The 9609-nt window shown below is 42.2% G+C and overlaps 1 protein-coding gene across 1 annotated transcript in view; it reads right to left on the reverse strand.

Annotated features, from left to right (window-relative positions):
* The window catches only part of LOC114669627 (butyrophilin subfamily 1 member A1-like), a 58830-nt gene extending 50676 nt beyond the window's left edge, over positions 1-8154 (reverse strand). Inside the window, exon 1 of the mRNA XM_028825806.2 lies at positions 7961-8154. The gene's annotated coding sequence lies outside the window, so the exon portion shown is untranslated. The remainder of the gene's footprint in view (positions 1-7960) is intronic.
* Between the last annotated feature and the right edge of the window lie 1455 nt (positions 8155-9609).

The following is a 9609-nucleotide window of genomic DNA, read 5'->3' on the forward strand; positions in this document are numbered from 1 at the left end:
ACAGTGAGTGCCTGTCCGTATTAAACATACGTCATCTCAACACCTTCACACTATGCAGCATAGGTGGATCTCCTTACACTGAAGCACTATTAACCGTTCAACTGCAGAAAAGGCTCCATATTAACAGTGAGTGCGATCCTCCTTATTACTTATCCATATTTCTCACGCTGAAGAACAAACAAGTCATAAATACACGATCACAGGTACAAAACGATACGGCTCGAATAACGGGACCAAACACACGAACCCGCATGAAAAAACAAAATACACGGCAGCGCTTACAACGCGCTTCTGAACCTCCGGAAGAGAAAATGTCTCGGCTCCAAAAACGCAAAGCTCAACTAACACATTATCAGAAACGAGCGCATATGGACAGACACACTGAACGTAGACACATACAGCGCGCGTCTCAAAGTGCTGCATCGAAACAGGCACGGATTCAAAACGAAACACCTCCCGCATCAGACATACAGAAACGGCAGCGAAGGGACAAAATAAATAAAGGTGGCTGACAACGCGTTCAATAATGAGTCCACTATTCAGGAAAATTCATTGGGATTAATGAATGTCATTTGCAATCATTGTCATTCACTTAACTTCCCTGAAGAAACAACTGGCAATACAAGTAATGAATTTACACGTTGTTATCAAAACGGTCAAATTAGACTGCCTCCTTCACATTCATATCCTGAATATCTACAGAAGCTTCTAACTAACGATGTACCTGAAAGTGAAATCTTTATGAACTGCATTAGATCCTACAAATCGATATCCACTATGAACATTAACAGTGGCACTGCACATGACATCCGTCTTGCAAAACTGTTAATTATTGATGAATGTACAATGGCATCCACTCACTTACTCAACACCATTCATAAACTTCTACAAACGTTTATGAATAATAATCTTCCCTTTGGAGGAAAGGTACTTTTATTATGAGGAGATTTTAGACAGTGCTTAGCTATTGTTCCACATTCCATGCGCTCAGCTATTGTTCAGTGCACCTTAAAATACGCAGACAATTGGCATTGCTTTCAAAAGATAATAATAATAATTCATTACATTTATATAGCGCTTTTCTCAGTACTCAAAGCGCTATCCACACAGGGAGGAACCGGGAAGCGAACCCACAATCTTCCACAGTCTCCTTACTGCAAAGCAGCAGCACTACCATTGCGCCATACAGTTAGTACAAAACATACGATGTCCACATCCAGATCATAACAATTGGTTATTACAACTGGGAGATGGTACACTCACCAATACAGATAGACTTCTCCCAGATATTATTACAATTCCTCAAGCCTTTATCTACGCTGATTTAGTTACAGACAGATTTGGAACAGCAATCTCATTAGACCAAATGCCCCTTTTAACACAACGCACTATATTATGTCCAAAAAATATTAATGTGGAAAACATAAATACCCAAGTCATTGCATTACTTCCTGGAGAGACACAACTCTTTCTAAGCTCTGACAAACTTGACTCTGATCACGACAATAACCATCTTCATTGACCTTACAAGTTCTGACCTGGAATTACCTTTTACACTTAAACGGCGTGTGCAAAGAAATTTTCCAATAAACCTTTACACTGTGCCACACACTTTATTGTTTGCTTTCTATTTGCATCATCTACACCTTCACACTATTCTATATCTCATTCATACATCACGCTCTTTCTCATTCCCAACACCAGGGGTTGGCGAGCGAAGCGAGCAGGGGGCAGAGCCCCTTAGTACCATCAGAATGTACGGCGGCGTATTTGAGCCACAGAGAAAAAAAATGACATAATAAAAATGTCTATTTTGTGATTAAAGTGGAAATTTCAGCTTTAACCTTGAAATGTCCACTTTAACCTTGTAGTTTACGTTATCACTAAAGCAGACCGTCGTAAACGTCATCTTAAAACTGACCCAGTAGTTGACAGCAGTGGCAAGCAGCATCGCCACACAGAACACATTACATTTATAATATTCCAGCTCACCAGGACACCCTAGGCCTCAGTTCAATGATCGACTTCGTGGTCGTGTCGTCGGACTTGCGGCCACATGTCTTGGACAATCGGGTGAAGAGAGGGGCGGAGCTGTCAAATGATCACCACCTGGTGGTGAGTTGGCTTCGATGGTGGGGGAGGATGCTGGTCAGGCCTGGTAGGCCCAAACGTGTTGTGAGGGTCTGCTGGGAACGTCTGGCAGAGTCCCCTGTCAGAAGTAGCTTCAACTCCCACCTCTGGCAGAACTTCAACCACGTCCCAAGGGAGGTGGGGGACATTGAGTCTGAATGGGCCATGTTCCGTGCCTCTATTGTTGAGGTGGCTGACCGGAGCTGTGGCCGTAAGGTGGTCGGTGCCTGTCATGGCGGCAATCCCCGAACCCGTTGGTGGGCACCGGCGGTGAGGGATGCTGTCAAGATGAAGAAGTCCTCACAGGTGGCGCAGTGGTAGTGCTGCTGCTTTGCAGTAAGGAGACTGTGGAAGATTGTGGGTTCGGTTCCTCCCTGTGTGGATAGCGCTTTGAGTACTGAGAAAAGCGCTATATAAATGTAATGAATTATTATTATTAAGGAGTGCTACAGGACCCTTTTGTCCTGTGGGACTCCGGAGGCAGCTAAAAGGTACCAGCAGGCCGAGCGGAATGCAGCTGCGGTGGTTGCTGAGGCAAAAACTCGGGCATGGGAGGAGTTTGGGGAGGCCATGGAGAATGACTTTCGGACGGCTTCGAGGAGATTCTGGTCCACTGTCCGGCGTCTCAGGAGGAGGAACCAGTGCAGTGTCAACACTGTATATGGTGGGGATGGTGCACTACTGTCCTCAACTCGGGACGTTGTGGGTCGGTGTGGGGAGTACTTCAAAGACCTCCTCAATCCCACTAACATGCCTTCCAATGAGGAAGCAGAGCCTGGGGACTCGGAGGTGGGCTCCCCCATCTCTGGGACTGAGGTCACTGAGGTGGTCAAAAAACTCCTTGGTGGAAGGGCCCCGGGGGTGGATGAGATATGCCCGGAGTTCATTAAGGCTCTAGATGTTGTAGGACTGTCTTGGTTGACATGCCTCTGTAAACATCTCATGGACATCAGGGACAGTGCCTCTGGATTGGCAGACCGGGGTGGTGGTCCCCCTCTTTATGAAGGGGGACCGGAGGGTGTGTTCCAACTACAGAGGGATCACACTCCTCAGCCTCCCTGGAAAAGTCTAGTCGGGGGTCCTGGAGAGGAGGGTCCATCAGATAGTCGAACCTTGGATTCAGGAGGAACAGTGTGGTTTTCGTCCTGGTCACAGAACAGTGGACCAGCTCTACACCCTTGGCAGGGTCCTGGAGGGTGCATGGGAGTTTGCGCAACCAGTCTAAATGTGTTTTGTGGACTTGGAAAAGGCGTTCGAATGTGTCCCACGGGGAATCCTGTGGGGGGTGCTCCGAGAGTATGGGGTACCGGACCTCCTGATAAGGGCTGTTCGGTCCCTGTACAACTGGTGTCAGAGCTTGGTCCGCCTTGCTGGCAGTAAGTCCAACCCGTTTCCAGTGAGAGTTGAACTCCGCCAGGGCTGCCCTTTGTCATCGATTCTGTTCATAACTTTTATGGACAGAATTTCTAGGCACAACCAAGGCATTGAGGAGGTGGTGGGCTCAGGATTGGGTCACTGCTTTTTGCAGATGATGTTATCCTGTTTGCTTCATCAGGCCGTGATCTTCAGCTCTCTCTGAATCGGTTCGCAGCTGAGTGTGAAGCGGCTGGGATGGGAATCAGCACCTCCAAATCCGAGACCATGGTCCTCAGCCGGAAAAGGGTGGAGTGCCCTCTCAGGGTTGGGAGCGAGATCCTGCCCCAAGTGGAGGAGTTTAAGTATCTCGGGTCTTGTTCACGAGTGAGGGAAGAATGGAGCGGGAGATCGATAGGCAGATCGGTGCGGCGTCTGCAGTGATACGGGCTCTGCATCGGTCTGTCGTGGTGAAAAAGGAGCTGAGCCGTGAGGCAAAGCTCTCAATTTACCAGTTGATCTACGCTCCTACCCTCACCTATAGTCATGAGCAATGAGCAGTGACTGAAAGAACGGGATCGCGAATACAAGCGGCTGAAATGAGTTTCCTCTGCAGGGTATCTGGGCTTTCCCTTAAAGACAGGGTGAGAAGCTCAGTCATCCGGGAGGGGCTCAGAGTAGAGCCATTGCTCCTCCGCATCGAGAGGAGTCAAATGAGGTGGCTCGGGCATCTTAGTAGGATGGCTCCTGGATGCCTCCCTGGTGGGGTGTCCCAGGCATGTCTAACCGGGAGGAGGCCCCAGGGAAGACCCAGGAGGGTCTATGTCTCTCGGCTGGCCTGGGAACGCCTCGGGATTCCCCCAGGAAAGCTAGAAGAAGTGGCCGGGGAGAGGGAAGTCTGAGCATCTCTGCTCAAGCTGCTGTCCCCGCGACCTGATAAGCGGAAGAGGATGGATGGATGGATATTCCAGTTCTCTGCACATTTAGAATTCTTAGATTTATACTTGATATCACTTTCATGATGAAATGCATTACAAATATGTATGTTACATTTTACAGACAAATCATTAACATTGTTTAAATAATGAATACTGCTAATAGTTACACATATAGGGTTGCACGGTGGCAGAGCAGTAGCGCTGCTGTCTCGCAGGAAGTCACATCCCTTGTGATCCCTGCCTGGAGTTTGCATGTTTTCCTGGTGGATTTCCACAGTGTGCTCAGTTTTCCATCCAAAGACATGAAGGTTTGGGGATTTGGTGAAGCTAGAATGATGCCAGTGTGTGTGGGTGTGTGCTTGTGTTCAGAGATTTTGTTTCTGTCTTGCGCCGACGCTGCTGGAATGGGCGCATCCCCAAACTGATGGATATAATCATTAAACATTCTTTTCAGTGATATTGTAGCAGGGTGTCCTCGGAATTTAATGGATGTTTCGGGCACACGTGTCGCATCGCGTGAAGTATAAACCTGGCCTTATGCACCTTACTTTTCAGCTGACAATCTTGACTAAGGCTTATTTTTGGGGTAGGGCTTCTATTACAGAGCAGCCTGAAAATCATGCTAGGGCTTATTTTCGGAGTAGGTCCTATTTTTGGGCAATCACGGCAAGTGTGTGAATGCACCTCAACTCTAAATCAAACTGGGCTTCAAGCATTGTCTAATGTAGTTCCCACCTTTACAAAAATGTATCTTGTATTTTGCTTAGTTTATTTAATATTTTACAGAAACAGATGTTTTGGTTGTTGCAGGAATAGTGACAAACTGCAGCAGACTGTCTTGCCGCAAAAGAATTCATTATCCCTTTTGGTTGGACCACCTGATCACAAGCCACAAAGCAGGGTATTACTGGACTGCAGGACACAGTCAGCATACTGTAGGGCTGCCAGTCAAAGAAACACATAGTGGAACGAAAAACTGATATACCTGGAGAAATTCCAAGGCATACACAAGGAAAAGGAAGGTGAAATTTCTGTTTACCAAGCCAGTGGTCCTGTCCCACTTCTCATATGCTGCTCAATCACTGCATGATGATTGCTCAATTTGTAATTCACTTAATAGAACACTATCTGATTTATTGTGGAAAAATATGACTCATTATAAAAAAAACTGTAACTCCATGTTTGTATTGAAGATACTAATTTTTTTTTATTTCAATTCTCATAATATCACTTTCAAAATAAATTGGCATAGACATATTTTGAATACTGTAATCCCTCAATATGTCTTCTCACACCTTGGTGGTGTTAATTTTACCTTAATGTGTAAATATAGTATTACAATAGACCTTTTTGGTATGGGCTTTAATATACAAGCATATGTTTTCTCCACAAATATGCTTTATTTGGACCAACAGTAATAGTCTATTCAGAAATGTCTTTATTTTGTGAACATTGGTTAATGAAGAGTATACTGCAGGTGAGTCAGTTCAATTTAATAAACAAGGCCTCTTTTACAGTTACAGTGCAGATAATTCTTATCAAGATACAATACACCTGTAACTCCCAGAGAATTTGCAACAGTCTTTGGCACTGTTCCATCTGACCTGTCTTTTGTTTAGAAAAGGAGGCCACAATGCACCCAACATCAGTGTCGCTTTCTTATCAAACTAATTCTGCTGTTTTTCAGCTTCTGGTGGAAAGAATGATCAAAAAGGAGCTTTATTTCTTAACAATATACTTTACCTCTCCCTTCAATATTTTCTTCTTAGAACAATTTACTCCAAAATATAAATTTGAAGAGTTTGGTTAATACAGCATTATTTTCTGATTAATACAACACATATCTTTAAAGATAATTCATAAGTTTTACCATGTTAAAGAAATACAGAAGTGACACTGGCATTAAATGTTCTTTATGATAAAATGCAACCAGAAACTACTCTTCATTTACTTTGAATGCAACTATACACTTTGAAAATACATCAACACCTTCGCTGACAATATTTTATTAGTCTTTTCACTTTCATTTAGAAATATTATATTTGGTCACTATGAAGAATAATTAAAAACAATTTTATGAACATTTCACTTTCACAGATGCAAATTTGCGATAGGAAACCTCATTTTACAATTTTTATTAAGGAAATAAAACATTATTCAAACACAATCTCTCCCTATTTAAATAAATAAATAATAAGCATAAGTAAAAAGCAGTTACAATCATGGCAGTGTGTTCACAATATAAAGCTAAATCTAACCCTGTCCTCTTGTACATTTTACTTAACTTTCTCCTCTCTGTAGTCTCTTGTAGTTTATCATAAAAGCAAATGTATACAGTACAGCGTTGTTGATGCATAGATGTCCGTGAATTCTCTCTACGTTAAATCTTTAATGTATATGGCAAGAGTCATTCTGATCGCAGTCTCCTAGAATCAGCACTACTTTACGAGATTACAGAAATAACTCTAAAAACAATAAAGTAATTAGGTTTAAAATGTTGCATTAATGAGACACATGGCAAATAATATATACTGCACTGAAAATATTATGGTACAGCGCTATGCGAAAAGTGGTTAGATTAGAATACTGCGTTGTATCACTCTATCTACTTCTACTATACGACTTGTACTGTACAATAAAACACAGTCCTCCTAGTAATCTGATAGTCTTTCGTCAAAGCCAAAATGACCAAAGTGCGAGTGTGAAGCGCACGCAAGAAACCGAGACGCCTTAAAACATGGAAAGTATAAAAACCAAACAGGAGACGAGAGTAAGGCTCCTTGAAAATAATTGCAAGAGTCTGAGAAGCAGGCTGTAACGGAACACAGTCGGGAAAGGGAGCGCTGATAAAGAGAAGTCCAGACACACGCCAATACGGAGGAAAGGCGCTCAAAATTCACGTAGGGCAAGAGATATTAACTATTTTAAAAATTATTCTATTACCTATCTTCTACAGGTACCGTGCCTAGTTTAATATAAAGCAAGCCAGCACACCCAAGTGTCCCCTACGCTGCATCATTAGCTTGTTTTTGGAGCGCCCCATTCAGACAGTAATAATCAGTGGTCTAGAGAGTGCATATCTAGACTTTACCAATCGACCCTCAGAGAGTGACAGTCCGAACAAAGCCGACTGACATGAAAAACGGTTATTGACATCACAACAGCAGCTGATGAGACACGTTTTGAATGCCGCAACAAATCCTAAAAGATTACATCGTACACGTTCCAAATATAAAGATTCTCGCAGTTTTTTTTCATCTTAATACAATCAAAGCAATCAAAGACAAAACAATTGATCATGATTAAGTATGTTACGTTATGCATATTTACAAAACCTTCTAATATATTTTACCCAAGCCCGAATTGAGTTAGGCGAGTCATAGATTTTAAACATGTCGATTAACTTTGACGTTTCCAGTCAGCTTATTCTCTCTCGCGCGCGCGCTCTCTCTCCCTCTCCATACGACCTTATAGTCAAAGAAACGTGCTCAGTTTACATTATTAATCGCAGGAGAAAACAAATTGCGTAATCGACTTACCTCCTGGTTGTTTAGGCAGTATGTTACGGATCAGTACCTGAAACCACCTCGTCTTCACACATACATTTAACCTAGCTATTTTAAAAATCGGATCAGACGACACAACAACGCCAGTTAGGTCTATTCTTGTGTCATTTGACTTTCACTTTCCCTTTCCCATTCAAACGCATGCTTACTGTGCAGCAGAGTGAAGTTATCTCCGAAGCTTCTGCAGCCAAATTCGTTATGACCACGCGACCTGGACACATAAATAGATAGAGCTTGATTGGTCCCCAGTGGGAAATTTGGCGTATAAATAGATAGAGCTTGATTGGTCCCCAGTGGGAAATTTGGCGTTTTACAAACCCTTTAAATAAATAAACACGTACTGTAAATAGGTCGGTATTTAAACAAACAAATATTCACACACACTTTGGTCTGAACATACACCAAAATGTAATGCGAAAGAAAACTTCTGTTATGGTATCCCAGTCGCAGTGAGGCTACAACAAATAGTGCGCATTTTTATTTCTATTCACGAGCGCTGCGTCCTGAAGCATTAAACCTAAAACAAACTACAACTGTAAGTATGCAAAATAAAATGAGAAAGTTGTACACTTCTTTGACCAGGGTCAAGGAAGATGAAAACAGAAGTACAGTATCTGTGAACTCTTAAAAATAACAGTTATTTAATGGCATTTTAGGGTTCTTTACTGGGTTGTGTGGTTCCAGGACCATTGCCTGACAAAGCACCAGTTCTTTCTGGCAAGCCATCGTTGCATATGAAGTTGGTTATTTGTGCTTTGAAAACTTCCTTATATGCATAAAAAAGAGGAAAAGAAAACTTTAATGCATGGTAGGCTACTTATCAATACACTAAGAAAACCTGGACTTAGCCCAAGTTATTGTATGTGTGCAGTAAGGGTCCTTTTAAAATCATGAGCCATTGGTATACTGTAAGGAGCCTGTTACATATCCAACTAAGTAAAGTTTCTTTCTGGAACCTTTATGTGGATAAGAGTGTGGCCAGGGGCATTCCATTTAGTTTTGGTGTTGCTGAATAAAAAACTTCCAATGTTACTTTTCTGCAATTCCATTTAAATAATGTTTAAATTAAGGCTAAAGCTGCACGCTATGGATTTGTAGACAAAGAAAAACAATGAACTGAAGGTTCTTTATGACTTCATAAAGGCACAAAACAAAGCTGCATTTTATCCAAATTATTACTTTTTAAATATTTCAGATGTTTCAATTAGTTGCTACAATTACTTTAAAAATCAGTATTGAATGCATTGGTACGCTAAACTTTGTTGAACCTGTTTGTAGGAATATAAGATAGAAACTAGCATTCCCCACTTATTTTACATATACAGTACAGTATATATTTATCTGATATCACCCCAACCTTCAACAGTTTCTTCTCTTGTTTTTGTACTGCATGTGTTCTGTCTGAGGCCTTTTGTGGCTATGCTTTGCACGTTTAGTTCTCTTTGATGGTGTGTTGCTTATTGACCTGGTACCACAACTGAAGCCCTTCAAATATTAATCCTTCTAATTCTTGGTCATAAAAATGCTTGCTCATCCATTTTGCTTCAGCTTCCTGTAATTCTGTTCTTGAATCATTTTGCAGTTGTCCATGGCTAACAACATGCAGGTAAAGCCAGAGCACA

This window comes from Erpetoichthys calabaricus, chromosome 2 (genome assembly GCF_900747795.2).
Source record: "Erpetoichthys calabaricus chromosome 2, fErpCal1.3, whole genome shotgun sequence".
NCBI classification, from domain to species: domain Eukaryota; kingdom Metazoa; phylum Chordata; class Cladistia; order Polypteriformes; family Polypteridae; genus Erpetoichthys; species Erpetoichthys calabaricus.